This window comes from Anser anser (genome assembly GCF_964211835.1).
Source record: "Anser anser genome assembly, chromosome: 5".
Taxonomy (NCBI): Eukaryota; Metazoa; Chordata; class Aves; order Anseriformes; family Anatidae; genus Anser; species Anser anser.
The window spans coordinates 29829381-29846190 of record NC_139725.1 but is presented as its reverse complement, the minus strand read 5'-3'; the positions used below and the strand labels follow the sequence as shown (position 1 = coordinate 29846190).

Genomic DNA, 16810 nt, shown 5'->3' with positions numbered 1-16810 from the left:
CTGTATATTCATTGTTGAACGGTAACCTGAGAAGATGAAACTTATTCTACAACCTCGCAAGACAAGTGCATGATACTGTCAGTTATTGTGCTCTACTGCTGGCCAAGACAGATTTTTCCCTACATTTAATAGGAGGTAACCTTTTAAGTATGTCCATCTTTGATCCAGCCATATAATCCCTGAACAGACCTTGGAGCAGTTAGTAAGGGCTGCATCCCACAGAGCTTTCTGGCCCAGCTAACCAGAGGCAAGAAGAAATTGCCAATAACTGGAGGGAGGGGACATGATGCCCTGGGGCATCCTTCTAGATTTTTGTTTTTAGGAGTGTTACAAAGCAACAGTGGAAGCCAAAAGAGCTTCAAAGACAGATGCCTGAGGGCACTACCTTATAAGCAACTTTGAGGAAATAAAGCTGCTCAGAAGCATGGAAATCCAGACCCCAGATGAGGTGATGAAGTTGCCAATGCCTATTTCTTCCCTGAGTTTGAAGTCTAATGCACACAGATGTCCATTATACAAAACTGAAAATCTGTGACAATTTTTGCTTTTATTATATTTATGACATTTGTATACATTGAATTTGTATAAACACATGCATGTCCAGACACATCTGGCTTTGTGCTCATTTGATCTTCATCTCATTTCCTGGGGTAGAGATATTTTTTTCTACTTGGCAAATTTTACTGTAACATGAAGGACACCATTTTTGGCGACAGAAATCCTTTATTATGCTTTTCATTTCTCTCTAGGAGAAAACCAATGTGAAAAAAACACTGAAAAACTGAGTGAGGGGAAAGTCTTCAAAATTACCGAGTACCAGCATGAAAGAGGAGAGAGAGGTCTGTGAGTTTTTCTTCCCTGAAACAGCACTTGTTTTCCAAACACACCTATTTCTATCCATAAATATCCATGACAACATCTAGTGTCAGCGAGAAGACATATGACAGCATGCTCTTTCAATATCTAAGGGACTAGGCAGTTGATACTGGCACCCTTACCAGAACAACAGCATAGTCAGAAAGAGATCCCAAAGGGTAGCTGGAGACACAGTACCTCTGGGAATGAAGGTTTTGAACAAAGAAGTGATGGTCACATGAATATGAAGCTGTCTGCTTTCAGACATCTGTTTAGTATCACATAGAAAACCTCCTTAGCAAAATCCATCTTGGCTACTCACTGTATGTAGGAGCACTGCTCTGCTAAATGCTATACACATACAGTTTGTAAAAGTGGGTTTCGAGGTCTCTCAGTCAGGCACTGTAGGCTGTTACATTTGTTCTTCCAGCAAAATATTCCTGTCTTTGTAGACATTTAAATACATTAAAAATGCCCCAGGTTTCCAAGTAATTTTGAGTCATTAAAACAAAGAAGAAAAAGGAACAGTTTTATTTGTCTTCTAAGTGTTAGATATAATCACTACCTGAGCCCAGATTTATAGCACCTCATTCAATATCAAGACACAGATTATGCCCTCTTGATTACCTGGTAGTACCTATGAGGCCAATAAGACAGTGCAAATGGCGGTGGGATAGGTCTTCATTAAATGCATCCATCACTAATTGTTTCCCTATGCCCACTCCCCCACCTATGCCGTCTGCACAGATGCAACATGTGCATGTGCCTCCTGTGCTGATGCACCAATCCATTCCCTTTGAACTCAAGTGACCTACATTCAGCCTTTTCCTCCCAGTGAATCACAACTGTCCAGAGTGACAGATGCAGCCACAGATATTTCCGCAGAGGGGAAAGCAGCTTCAGGTCTGCTAAGCTGAGGACGGCGAGGCAGCGTTGTGCTATTCCCAAGCCATCAGAAAGTAGAAGTTAAGTGGCATGGAGAACAGGAGGCTGAGAACAGGAAGCTGAAATTTCTAAGGAAAAATAACCTCTCCTGATGAAATCAGGATATTTTGTTTGTTTGTTTGTTTGTTTTAACCTGCTGAATGCCTCATGTCAAGAGAGGAAATGAAGCTACACTAATCCCCAGCTTTCCATAAAGAAAATACAGCATAAAATACAGACTAAACTTAAGAATATAGCCTACATTTCCATACTATTTGTCAAGAAAGCTGTGTGAAGAAGCTTCCCCAACAGTGAAACCAAAGATTTAGCTATTAAAAAAAAATAAAAGCAGAAAGGCTCCAATGGTCAAGAAAATAACAGCGCTGCTTCCCTGAAACATCTTAGTCTGAACTCAGGCAGCAGCTGCCTGCTTCTTGCTAATGTAGGCAGCAGCAAACTAGTTACTTAAGAGACAAGCAGAGGTCAGCGAGCACTAAGGAGTTGGCACTGTTCACCAAAAGCATTAAAATATTTAATTATATTAAGCTTGAGGCTCATTTTCTCTGCCTTCAAGATCATGCTGCAAGGGCTTTTTGCTAAGACTAGAAAAGGGGAGTTGAAGCACCTCTTTAATCATTCATCCTCAAGAGTCACAGCTTTAAAACGGGAATTAGAAGATTAAGAATGAAATAGCATAGTTCTGCAACTAGCCAACATTCCCATTCCGCAGAAATGCACATGAAGACCGGGGGACAGTTGGATCCTCCACCAGGGACAAACCCAGCCCGTCAGCACCCGTCAGCTCAATAAGAAAACTGCATGGAACTCATCTTCCTTCCCAGGAAATAACATCTGGGTAGGACGGTGGGGATGGTGCATATGCATCCATGAATTATTACAAACATTAGTCCTGCACGAGGCAGTTCACTCAGATGTGTTTGCCACCATGCATCCAGCTCTGCGGCTTGCAACACGGTCTTCTGATAATGCAAAAACCCATCCCCTGTCAGTGAAGATTTGAGAGTATCAGGCCATTGGCATTTTGTTTAGAAGCCAAATGAAATCCAATTTAATTGATTAATTTTTCAGTTACTGCATTACTCCAATTCCAGGGCTCAGCAATCAATTTAACTGACAAGACCCTCGGAACCATGCTCAGCTCCTCCTTGGGTCTCCATTTGCAAAGACATTAAATTCACCTCCCCAGTAGCAAATTTAATCAAGGATAGTGCATACCAATGAAAAATCATGCAATGGGCTCATATATGCCTGTCAAATATGAAAAAAACTGTGTTACACTATGCAGGCCTCTGTCATTCTAGACTTCCATCACATTATTAATAGCAGCTTCCTCAACAGCCTCTCTGCTCTCCTTTTTAATCACTGTCAGCCAGGGAAGAGTTGGGCATATAAGGAAGAGCTGAACCACTGACCCAGGCACCAACAAAAATGCATACACCTGAGTCTCAAAATACTAAGGGCAGGTCATGTTCAAAACCACTGCCCATGGAAACCCAGAGCTCCCCCACGCACGGAGCCCCGCAGCCCCTCACGCAGCCACTCGTCTCATCCTGCAGATGCAAACTGCGGCAAAACAAACTCAATGATTGCAATGTGACCAGTGAGGATCTTTAAAATCCATTACTGCATCAGTCCCCATACAATACAAACAGCACTAATCTTGTAATGCTTGAATGTTTGTGGTCAGCAAAAACACAGCTATGCAGAAACCTTGGCCTACAGCTGGTTTTTGGCTTGGCTAAATCATAGGCCTGATCAGACAGATTTTGAGAACTGCTATTTTTGAGTTCATTTATTAAAAGACACTTCAACATTTTACTCCAGTAGGGAGTTTTTGCCCAAATGACATTTCCAGAAAGCTTGCAGGAGCCCCACAGTCACACGCCACTTCCCTCACATTGCCACGGCTGCAGTGCCGACAGCCTCCCAGCCCATCCGCCAGCTTAGCCCAGTGGCAGCGGTTTCCAAACTGCAAGCAAGTTTTCAAACTAAAAGCTTGTGCATTTGTCATAAGAAAAATGTACTTGTTTGTCTCCCACACCTGGAGCTGCGACCTTAAACTTTTGCTTCCCAGCGGAGTGTTGTGAGAATATAACCAATGTGGTCAAGAAACATGGCTTCTCTCCTCCTTAAGCTCCATCAGGTGCATTTTTTAAATTTTTAATTCTTATTCCAAATCTTGGCAGCTGAGAGTAGGATCAAGTGAGCTCTGTTCATGTCTTTGGGCAGTGCGACAGTCTAGCTTCCTCCCATTGCCTTGGAGCACCAGGCTCCATTTTTCACCACTCAAATTTATTTCACCAAAGAGATGCATAGCTCCAAAAAGCCACCAGTGCTGTGGTGGTCAGAGAATCTTGCCTGGGCCTTCAGCAGCCTTCCTAAATACGTAGGGAAAAGAAAAACTATATACATATAATCCTGTCATCCACTCCATGAAAATCACAGGGTTACACATGAGGATGAGCTCTGCTTTCTCCTCTCCAAAGTTACTCAGAGAGCAGCATGAAGCACAAACGCTTTGTTCATATTCAGAAGAACACAATGTAAAAGCTAAGGGTGTTGTAAATTACCAGTGAAATCCTGACCCGGTGGCAAAATTCCCAGTCACATCAGCAGGACAGTATCTCAGCCAAAACAGAAAATATAAACAGAAACACACACACTCTACTAATCAAAGCCCCAATTTTCTGCTATGCTTGCCCTAGAAAGGGGTTATGTTCAGAAAACGTTCTAATTAATATGTTGTTAAATAGCCTTCATTACAGAAAAGACAAGTAATGTATAAATTTCTAGCTGGAGGTTGTGGTGGTGAGCTAAAGGTTAAATGCAATACAGCTTGTTAGAGACATGGAGTCTCTAACAACTCATTTTCTCCCGAACAGAAAAAGATGTAGAGACATTTTTCACAGTTCTGGCTCACTCTTGTTGGGTTTCAGCTTTTCTGGCTCCAGAAGGTAGCATGGAGATGAACAAACATGAACAAAGGAAACTCGCTGACAGGTTTGTTCAAAGTAGATTAAAAAAAAATAATTATAAAGCATACAGCAGAGCTGTGGTTGCAAGCATGGGGACACACAGCACTAAAGATACCACATTAAAAACAAAAACAGAAAACCATCCACCAAAAGCTTGAAAGAACTGTTAAAGAGGGAACAAGAGTTGGAAGGTGTATTCCTAAATGAGAAAAGAGAAGTGTGAAAGAAGAATTGGCTTGTAACTGTGCATTACAGTCTGCAAGAACCCTTTCTTATAACTGGTGGGGTGTAAAAGGCGTTCCGAGTAACAAGCCTGAACGTGGCAGGACGACGGACCAACAGCACCAACCCATCTCCTCACCCACGCACCCCAGCTCACGCGGCCTGCCTACCGCCGCTGAAGATGGCCTGAACAGCAACACGCCAAACAGAGAGCAAAAAGCCTTAGCAGCGCAGCACCTCCTACTGAACAAAGTGAATAAAGTGGGTTTAGTGATTCAAATGAGATGTGAAATCTGATTTTTGGTTAGCACACTAGGCAGCTGCCATGGAGACCTCTGCAGCCGCAGCGTGTGAGCCACACGTAGCAGCCCACATGTCACCGAGTGACACCGCTCAGGATTCAGCCAGCTGCCGGGACAGCATTTTTCAGTTTTTCTCCCTAATTAGCAGCGGCTTAAGCAACAGGAGCTGCTCTGTCTTTTTGAAGTCAGTGATGAGAGATGTACGGAACTTCTACAGGAGCCCATCCTTCAGGATTTATCTACCATACATGAAGGGCACTTCACTGTCTGTCAGTATCTACAGTACTTCATAGAGATCTCTCCCCAAACCAATAGCGAAAGGGACATTTGAAGCTGTAGAGTCGAGCACTCAGCACAAAGGGCAATCCCGAATGACAAGTCTCAGCACAACGTTAGTTCTGCCATACATGTCCAGTGCAAGCATTCAGCGGTGTGACTGTGCATAATGACGTGCCAGCATGTGCCCTGACACGAGACAGAGCTCCCTGACTTCACTAACCACAGTGTCTTCCCCTGCCTCCCCGCAGTCACACACAGGGTAGACCAGAAACGAGCAGCATGCCAGAAGCATCCAGACCACGTCCCCAGTGATATCTCACACTTAATAGCTTCTACTAATTTGAAGCCAGAGATTGTGTTCAGGAGGAATCAGACTGCAGCTTGGTCCCTGAGGAGCGGGAGCTGCAACAAGCAGAGAATTCACTGCGTGACAAGAGGCGGCGTCCTTCCACATGCACGCTGTGCCGTACTCCCTTCAGGATCATCCCCCAGGGAGGGCTGGGGAGAAATGAGAGCTCTTTTCCTCAGCAGTGTTTTGAAGGTGTACCAATGCTAGGCTAGCGCCTCCTCTTCAAAGCCAGGCTGTCTCAGGGTGGATTTTCCTCTCTCCTAACACCAGCCTCCACAAACATAGTGCGGCTCCCATGCACCTCCACAATTGCCCTGGTGGAAGTTACTCCTCTTTCTCTCCTGCCCTATTGCCCGGTCCTGCTGTACTTTTTGGAGTTCCTTGTGGAAGGGAAGAGCTACCACCATACCCCATGCATTAGGGGTGCTTTGGAAGAACTTGCTCCATCTCAGCCGGAGAATCAAAGCTCGCTGCTGTTGGTACCTCCTCTGCTACATCAATGATTTTAAAGGGCCCAATGTTGCCAATAACAGAGTGAAAACAGAAAGCAAAGAATGAAAACAAAGCAAAACCCAGAACCACACCATGCCAGAGAAGAAGCTGAGCTCCTGTTGCCTTATCCCAGGCCTTGATGCTAGGCCTGCCGTTGAACTGAATGCAAATTGGATCTATGCCTTCTCCAAAAACCTTATGAGAGGCCAAGATGTTCTTAAACTCAAAACACAGGATATTCCAATACCCATCCCACGATCACCTGTTTCTGCTCAGCTGTACCAGTGCCGTGAAGTGCATTTGTCCCCTCATCCCTCACGGCCTGGCTGGGCAGCAAACCGGCAGCGACAGACTGTACCAACAGCCTGCAGCCGCTCCTAGCCTGCCTCAGGTGGGGCGAGCAGTAATTCTCACATTTGGGAAGACCCCAAGGTATCATAAGCCTGCTGCTGTTTTCCCTCACAGCTTCATTTCTGCCTCTGATTGCATATGCAAGCACCAGGGCACAGGCTATAAAGTCTGAGCCTGCAATTGACACAGAGATCTGCCTGCTTTTCAGATGTTTGTTACCATAGCAATACCATAGTAATTTTTAGTTTGTTTTGTTGCCTTTGTGTGTGTGTTTTTTTTAAAGCTAGGTTCTCACCCACTGCAAACAGAGGCAGTTCCCATGTGTGAGAAGGGAATTAGCTCTCGCAGTGCGCTGCAGACTCAGCAGGGCCTGCTGGCTGGGAGCAGGGCGCTGGGAGGAGACGCTCAGCTCCTGCCTCAGGCCCCACCACGATTGCGGGGCTCTTCCCGCTTCGTTCACCCAAGCCACAGCTGATGCCTGAGCCCAGCATGGTGTCACTGCCCACCCACACTGCTGCACCTCCAGAGCTCCTCATGGAGCTCTCTTCTGACCAGCCTCCTTCAGGACAATCATCAGACTGCTTTGGGCATCCACTTGCAGCTTCTTCCCAAACAGCTTGGCCAACAGCAGCTCACAAAACCAGCACAAATAAAGTAGGCTTTTCCTTCATTGCTAGCACCTACTTCAAGGCTCTGGTAACGATCTACAGAAGCCTAAACACAGAATTGCCGTATCAACATACATGGGTTACCAGCGTGGTTTTCAACGTGTCATTTGCGGGCTGCTCCAAAGGACCCACAAAAATGAAACAAGCCAACTGCCAGAAATTGGCTCCCTGCCCTCCCCCAAGTATAACCAACTGCGGTCGTGTTCAGACCAAAGGACACCCAAAGCAGAACCCCTCCAGAAGGGGAAAGAGAAGTATCCTTTTTTCAAAAAGACCCAAACTCTTGGTACATTCAGGCAATTCTGGAAAGCTGATCCTTTATAACAATGTCCCGAGTGAAGTGGAGCAGATCTCAGGAGCACATTCTTCACTAGAAACTAGCAGATCAAGTCCTTGTAATCTGCATTCATCACAAAAAGGCACAATTTTTGAACACCTGTCCCCCTACTTTGCTAGAACTGCACACTACTTGCTTGTGTGTGCTGGTTTGCAGAGGATAACTGCCTGGTACTCTTCCTGCAAATGAACAGTCAGCCCTTAAACACAAGCAATAAAGGTTCGTACTGTGATGCTAGAGGCTGGGAGTTGATACAGATCTGTCAATCACGCAGAGCAATAGAATGAATAATTACATTAAAGGAAAGTAGAAAGGCATCTTTCAAAAAGCCCATTGATCTTTAATCACAGATTAGTGAACAAATCACATTTCTCTTTGCAGAAAAGTCAGTTGTGTTCCTTACTAAAAGTGTAATTGTAGCGTGTGATCGAGTGCTCCAGAAATGGCTGCCTCGGAGAGACAACTGACACAAACCAGGTACCTTGGCGAGGGTAATGCAACAGCAATTTATCTCTCTGCATTAACCAGTGTTACACAGTTCAAATCCTACTGTGTAAGGTCTGAGACATGATAGGATTTATTTTCTCTTGACACCTATCTCAAAGAAGCTCATTAACTGGGGAACACTGAAACATCTAACAATCTCGTGGCTTAGGGTACTGCCTCTTCACTTAGCCATCACAAGCAAACGTTCATTTATTGCAGTCTTAATCTGCAGAGCTGAAAGTGCTTCACTGGTGGAGCCTCTGCTCAGAGGCAGGCTGCTGGTGGGGGCACCCCCCTGCCCCAGTGGGGTGAGGACCAGAGGGCCAGGCAGGTTGTGAGGGGAATAGGACCTAAGCAACTACAAGTTGCAAAGCTCAGGGGTAAAACCCTGTAATTCCAACTCCTGGTCCCACTCCTGGTCCCTCCAGCTCAACCACAAGTGCTTTTCCATCTCAGTTTCCCCTGGCCTATGGAGACTGAATCAGGACAGCCACTCGGTAACACTGCAGCGTACCAAATAGTTCAGGGATTTGCCAATACTGATCCAATTTCAGATTTGCCTGTAGGCTTGTATCAAGAAGTTCAAAAGCTTAAGTACACCTCATATGCATAAGATGACAGAGAGGGATGCAAGGCTAAATCCTGAAAATTTGGCCTGCCTTGTGACTTCTAGATAAAGATGGGGAAAACAGTCGGGGCAGTTTGCACTACCAAGGCAGCCCTGCAGGAGATATCTGATAGTGAAAACTGCCTCTGAGCAGCTATACAAATTGGAAATCCAACACTTGGTTGTGCTACCAGCTCACACATCGCCTCTAATTAAAGAGGGCTCTACCTGCTGCAAGTCAATGCTGCCCCGGTGAATTCATCAGCAATGCCACCCCATCCTCACACGGGAGGGGACTGTAACCTTGTCTGTTCTCAGTTCTTGGACATCCCCAAGTCCCATCTGGGGATGTCTCAGAGAGGAGATACCAAAGAGAAGTGAAGGCAGCTTGGTCCCAGGAGCCACCTGGCACCAGCCCTTTCTGATGGAGGGCTCCGGCGCTTGTAAAGTAAAAGGTGTCCAAGATGGACCTCTGCTCAGTGAGGACAAAAGCGCACCAGCAAACCTCCCATTGCAGCTAAAGTGGTCTGGTTTAGTCTGTTATTAGATAGGTAAGATAGCTCCTGTGGTAGATACCAAGAGGCATCCCTCCGACCTCCTGTGGTTCTGCTCAAGAGGTCAAACAGCTTGTCACTTTGTCTGTACCGCTCCACAGAGCAGCAAGAAAAATATGAGGTCTCTCTGAACCGCTACTGGCAATAAAACAGGAAAATACTTATTTTCAAATATAATGAAAATCCTCAGCACTGAAAAGAAGTCTCCAGAACTTGCCACAATTAAAATATCATTACAGTATGCACTCATAGCTGGGCTGCAATATGAACCTCAAGCCTGCCAATATACACACATGTAAATTACACATCCACATCTCCCAAACGACTCATTCATAAACTGCGCACGTAGTTTCTGCATGAAAAGACACAAAAATGAGAGGAGAAACAGATGAAAAAGATGGCAGCCAGCCTGCCATTTGTAGCATATGCACAGACATTTTTAACAGCTCACCTGCAGTCACCCAGACTCCAAACGTGGATTATTTTAATTTTTTTATTTTTACAATCTTTTTCCTTTTAAACAAATATCCTTTGACACTATGGTACATCCCTCTTTGCTACTGCTTTTGGAGGAGGTTTTACAAAGAGGCCACTTTTTTTTTTTTTTTTTAAACTCAGCCCCTCCCTCATGTTTTTATTATCTCTGTTATATTCTATCATAGTAGGTATGCATGGTTGGTGTGACCTTTGTTGTGAAATGCTCAAATTCCAAACACTAAAGAGATTAAAAGATTAGTCCTGAAAAGAAAAAATCCAAATACTGGGGGGATGGGGGACACAGAAAAAAGTTCAATTAATTTAGTCTTCATTGACAAGGATGTTATATTAAGTTTGATGCGATTGTGATGAACGGGCTGAGTGAACTTGGCTTATATAAATGTTAGAGCTCAAGGAAGTCACAGGTTTAAATGGGTGACCAGGTTAATGTGAGGTGTGTGTAGACAGGAGGAGAAGAGGGAAGATGCCCTGAGTAAATCATGTTCTGCTTTCCAGAGGCAGGGTAGGAGAACAGAGAAGCTTCACATCACATTTACATAAGCAAACAGTCACTGGAGGTTTTATTGAAGTCCTGTACTTCATAACACTAGCCAGCAACCTTGCTGAATTCTTCTAGCACAGACATAAGATTTCTGAAGAAGCAAACTTGGTTAGCAAGGTGCCCATACGGAGACGGGCTGAAAAAGTTTAGAGATTTCACAGGTTAACAGAGCAGTTGACTTTCAGTCCTACAGGCGAAGCCTGTAATTTCCAGCAAAGGCGAGCCTGTAGTACCTGCTGGCAGCAAATGGAGATGTGCTCATACGCTTCCCTGAATCACCTCCATAAGGCAATTAATCGTCTTTGCCCCCTCTGTGCTCAGTGTTTTCCATCTGAAGATTTGGAGCAGTGCTGCTGACGTGAGGTTGCAAGGTTAAGTCTTCAGTGGCTTCAGCAGTTATTGCTGAAGCAGTAGGGTGAGCAATACTCTATGACTTTTCTAAGACACCGCCAACAAAAAGAAAGATCATGACACTGAAGTCTTGCAAAATTATTACATTTTTTGGACCAGTGGGTTCTAGGAAGCTGAGGATGAGTCACAGGTTACTCTGTCCAAAATAAACCCATCTCCTGCTACTCCTTTTCCACTCAGCCCCCAAAGATCCCACAGCGGGGTGACCTGCTGTCAGTGGCAGCAATGGCACAAGCTGGCATCGGTGCCCTCGATACTGGTGCCTCCATAACATGACACTTCCCACTGCATCCAGACCCAACACACGCTCTCTTCTCTCTGCAGCAGGGACAGGGCAGACATACCAGGAGCTCCATACCACCCACTCCTGCCTGGTTAGTGGCACATGCAGTCAGGCCAGTGAGCACAGCAGGGCTTCTGGATGCAGCAAGGACGTGAGCAGCCTTTGATGGCAGCATTGCCCTGACTTAAATCCACTCCCTCAAAGCACAAGGCAAGGCCTCTAGGGTGAGGTAGCATTGCTCAGGCTGCAGATGCCAAGTTTGCCATGCACACAAGCCAGCCCCCTGGATCTACTGGGGACTGCGTCCTCTGTCTGTCGCCTTCCTTCTCGTGAAGAAGACCGGTCCCACTTTTGGTCATCACCCCAGTGCTCACATCGGCTGGGGAAGCAGAAAATACCTGCTGCTTCAAGCAGGAGCACCGCGAAAAGCCAGTGAGCTACCAGCTCAACTTCTCCTCCTGGTGTACCATGATCTCCTGAGCTATCTGCACCCAGAGGAATCTCCTCAGGTCACCAGAACTAAACTAGTCAAAGACTAAATAATACTTTGGGAGAGCCTCTGCCTCCTTCACAGCCCAAAAGAGAGGCAGTACCCAGGGTCAAGGAAGCACAAGTAATGTGCAGACAGATGAAGGGCATACCCCAAGTGTGTAAGGCTAATTTCTCCCAACCTCCCATGCACAGCCTCTACTGGCAGCTACCAAGATTTGTAGGAATGGCATAATTTATGTTAATCTGAAGAACAAAATATAAGAATCTCACCTTCACGGAGCAAGAGGAACAGTAAGAAGCGTCCCCAGGCTTTTAAATCAAATATTTCGCTTCTCTCAGCAAGCTATCAGAGCTGTCCACCCCTTCTTCCAGCTGAATGGCCCCAGCAAGATCTCTTGGAGGACACAGTCAGTGACGTTCACAGTGCTGCATCAATGTCTCGCAGAGCCCCTGAGGAGGGATTAACACCTCCTTTCCACCTCAGCTCCAAGGGAGAGCTGCAACACCAGAAGCAGCTTCGGGCACACCTGGAAGCAGGTGTTTTATACGTCCTCAACCGAGAGACCTTGCAAATCTCAAACCCAACGTGTTTGGTTTAAGTAACTGCTTCCATCCACTGTAAGGATAAAAATTACTTGGATTCACTTTTTAATGAAAATATTGTCCTGTAATTAAAAGCAGATAACAGCGTTCTCTGCCTGGCAACAGTCATTTTAAACTAATATTTACGCTTTTTGGAGCCAGTAAGGCAATTTTACATTACTCACATCTCACAAGAAACTTTTCCAGACAAGAGTTCAGTCAATTAGTCATCAGTGTTGTATATAAGATTTTACACAGAGGAATCCAATAAGCCAGGGACTGTCAGTAAGTTCTTGACCATTCTGAAGTGCTAGGCTGTAACTCTTGTCCTCAGACACGTGGCAGATTGGAAAAGCATATGTCTGGGGCCTCAAACTACAAGCTAGCCATGTAGATAACTGCACAGAAACTCTTCTGGGGGCTTTTCTAGGCAGAGAAGGCACCACAGCCCACAGGTCAGCAAACCAGCAAATCTTCAGTCACCTTAAAAACTCCATAGTCTTTCCTCTTCTGATTTCTTTGCACTACACACTTGAGAACAAGGAGAGGCAAAAATGCTTGTTCTACCTTCCCTCATTTTGAGATATTTCTTTAAACTTTGAGCATCCACTAAACTTGAAAAACCTCCTACTCGAAGAAATCTTCCAGGCACGAGCTTCCATCAGATCTTGTTTGGCAGAAGAGGCACTTTCATCCTAACTCGTGGCGAGACAGCACAGAGCACAAGGGGAAGAAGAAAATTTCTTAACACTTTAATCCCAAAAGAAAAGTGCAAGAAGTGTTCAGCAAACACCTGCAATAAAACACTCACTGAAGAGCAGGTCTTAACTAAGTGCATGGGCAAATACTCGTCCCCTCTCTCATAATGCCACAGATCTCCCAGTTTTTGTACATAGAGGACAGAAGCTGAAGATCACAGCTTTTACATGCAGAGAGAGCCCCAGCGGGACCTGGGGTAGCTGTATGGGCACCCAAGGCTCCTGGGGTGAGAGCAAAATCTCAAAAAATCTCAAAATCAGCCAGGTTAGAAGCTTAAGACTTGTCTCTATGAGACAGCTCGCATGCCTTCACTCCGCTTTGAGGCAGGGGAAGGACATGGTTCTCCTTAGCAATATGTTCACACCGTGACAGGTATTGGGGGAGGAAGAAAGGAGTTGAGGCAGCTAAAAGAAATTTTCCACTAAAAAGATGGATGGGATTATTAGCAAAAAAAAAAAAAAAAAAGGAGGGGGGGGACACCAACCCTCCTCTCCGGTGATTTAATTGCTCCCACTAGCTTCAGAGGAGAGCCCTGCTGCACCCCACTGGCAAGCATTGCAAATCGTGCTTACGTGTTTCAGAGCCAGCGAGCTGTTCCTGCATTATTCTCTGTGAACGACACAGCCCCTTCGAAACCTAAATGTAGGCAATCAATCCTTGGCACTAGAAGCCGGGTTTCACATAGAAGGATCCAACGGGCAATTTTCATCTCCGATTCTTTAGCTCGGCACAGTACTTCCTGTGCTTTCTCTTCTCCATACTCTTGAAAGGGCATCCCTTAGCCAGCTGAACTGGAGGGGATGGGGGGCAGAGGGGAAAGAAGCAGGATACAAGATCTGCTTAATCTTGATTCTGCCACAAACTAAGCTGCTGATTTTGAAATTATCATAGCAAACCTCTCTGCACCCTATCCCTTCCTTTACTAGTGGCAGTACAGGAGAGGAGAACAAAGATGTTTTAGGAGAGGGCCATTAAAAATTTAAACATGGCATGATTCTCCCCCTTTATCACTGCAGATCTAGAAGCTTTGGAATAGGCAAGTTTTAGGCATCTCCTGATCAGCAGAGAGCAAGCCTTGTGGAGCTACCTCAACTCAAAGTCAGCAATTTGTTAAATAATTAAAAACACAATAGTGGCAGCACAGCAATATCACACGGAACCTCATCCCTGCCTGCAGACACCAAGGACCGCCACATTTCATATAAATGGTAAACAACAACAGACACGTTTCTGCTGATGTAATTAATCTCTATCCCCTGCCATATTAACGAGTGAAAGATGCCCATGTTTAGGATGAATTCGTCTAATTAAGAACCCCATGCAAATGGCAAGCGTCTCGCCCAAGGGACTTTATCTTAGCTAGGAATCTGGTTCAAGAATAAAAGTCAGCTGCGTGGCTAGGTGAGCACAAGTCAGGGTGACGCTTTTCCTTCTGCGAGGCAGAAGCCAATGAGCCATCCCTGGACAGCTCGTTACTGTTTGTCTCATTTGAGCCACTCATTACTAGGGGCTTCACCTTGCAGCCCTGCACGATGCCACACCGGCCTACAGACCTGAGCTCTCTCAATGCTGCATCCAAAGACACATCAGCAGGAGAAGCACCATCCTCGGGGGATGAAGCATCCTGGCACCACACACCAGTAGCGTATATTCACCTCCCTTCTCCTTAATCCACCGCCCTTCCCCACAATGGAGCCGTGACTATTCACACACGCACTAGAGAAAGGGGTGTCAGCCAAGTGCCCGGTGTGAAAGACATTCAAAGAGAAAGTCAGAGCCTGAGCAACCAGTGTAAATCAAGACTTTAACCTTTCTTAGCCTCAGGTTTCTGATCTGTAAAAGAAGATGCTCAAGGGCTCTTCAGAAATGTGTTAAGTGAAGTGCACCAGACAGATGTGTCAATACAAAATATATTTAGTGCCAAAAATAACAATTGAAGTGTCTCAGTCTTACTGTCTCTGGATTGTTTACCCCAGTAAAAAAATAAAAATTTGGGTAAAACAGATGCTACTACAAATTTGTTTAACTTAGAAAAATTTATTCCCTTTCAGTCTGTATATCCTTAGTAGATAGAACCTTGGCTTGATGTAATACCTAATTCCCCATTCCTGTGACGTTAGCAGCTAAGACATGACTCCAGCAGTCAGTATCCCAGCTCCCCATGCAGAAAGCAGCACTTTCTGTTCATTGACCAGCAGAGAGAAACGTGGCTGCGCAGCAGCTGAATCAGATGGGAACTGCCCCCTGCCCACACAGCAAAGAAAAGGTTCGAGGAAGGTCATCCTCTACCCACTGCTCCCTACAATAACACCATCAGGCCACGACGCACAGCCAGGTCTGTCGGCCATCTGATGTAACAGGAAGAGCTCCAGCGATCGCATTTCCCTTGCCTGAAGGGGAGGCAGTCCACTACATCAGCTCTGGGGGAGCAGGCAGGCCTCTAACAGCGGTCCTCTCCTCCCACATCTTCAGATGAGGGAACGTGGCCTCTACAGCAAGAACAGCCAGCTCCAGCCCACTGACCTTGAATCCTGCTCTGTAGTCCCAGCATCTCTAAATACTCATTTCCTCTGCTTTCGGACACTGAGCAGTCAATCTGTCTCAATGCACAGCTAACACCACAGCATTGCACACCCTGCACGTTATCTTATCAATCCCTTTAATGGGACAGAAGCTGTCCAAAAGCTGTTCCTCCTCTATGTACCTCTCCAAACAATCAAGAGGCTCCAAGATATGGCATGAGGCATTACTACAGGACAGCAGTCTGCATCTGTGGGGAGACTGCCTGGATAACACAATGCTTAACACCTCCACTTTCTGTGATTGATGCAAGCAACATGTGTGCAAAGAGAAAATACAAAAAATATATCTTTTTTCCTAATACACTCAAATAGCTGAAGTGACAAGTTAAGGACAATATTAAGATTCATATTTAAAACATTCAAATGTTTGCTATTTTAATACTTTCACACCAGCCCTACTTTATCAGCATATAATGAAGAAAAAAGTCCTTGTACTTCATCCTTCTTTCTCATCCACTGTGAGCACCAGGGAAGCTCCTCCAAGTTCATGCAAGCTACTCCAGCAAACCAAAAGGCATATGGCTGTCCACCTTCAAATTCTCAGAAATCCACTCAATCTGTTTAATTAAAAACTGAGAGATTTACTTTTTAGCTAACAGGTTTGAGAGATGTGCGGTGACATGCTCTTTTAGGTCAACACTTAGTAAAGCACAGTATAAATGCCTTTTTCCTTGCCAGACCCGGTGTCTGTCCAGAGGACAGATAGCTGAGCTGCCCTCCAAATGACACCAAAGACGTTCCTGGGCAGACGCTTTTCACACATACCTTGGTAACGCTGGAGGTAGTGAGCTGGCAGAAGAATTGCTAGTTCTGGGGGCACAGCCCATGGGGGACCTGAACAGTCCTATCAAGCAGTGGGGATTTTCCACTCTCTCCTTTCTCAAGAGGCAAAGGTATTTAGCTAGTGAGCTTTTCTTTAAATCAGCAGGGTTTTCAGTCCATTTGGGTCATTTTCTTCCCCTCAAATAACTCTGGATAACCCATTTTTGCTTACAGTGCAGAGCCACTCCGAAGTGCAGATCTCACGGAGCCATAAGGAGATGTTCAAGAAGAAACAGCAAGGATGTGTCAGACAGGGCAGGTTTCCCTCAGGGCATGGTGCTGCTGTTGGCTGTGAGGAGCCTCCTTGGGGTGGCACGCTGCTGCTGCCCCAAAAAACCCCCTCTGCACCCCTCTGATCAGGGAGGTGGTCTCTGGAGCCTCGCAGGGCAGCTCACCCAGCTCTGGCACAGACCATAGC

General features: G+C 45.6%; 1 protein-coding gene across 6 annotated transcripts in view; it reads right to left on the bottom strand.

The window, feature by feature from the left end:
- The window catches only part of GALNT16 (polypeptide N-acetylgalactosaminyltransferase 16), a 67783-nt gene that overhangs the window by 41816 nt on the left and 9157 nt on the right, over positions 1 to 16810 (bottom strand). The window contains exon 1 of one of the 6 annotated variants that reach the window (XM_083836815.1): positions 11918 to 12235. The exons of the other annotated variants lie outside the window; for them this stretch is intronic. The gene's annotated coding sequence lies outside the window, so the exon portion shown is untranslated. Of the gene's footprint in view, positions 1 to 11917; positions 12236 to 16810 lie in introns of those variants that run through there. 6 annotated transcript variants of the gene reach the window in all.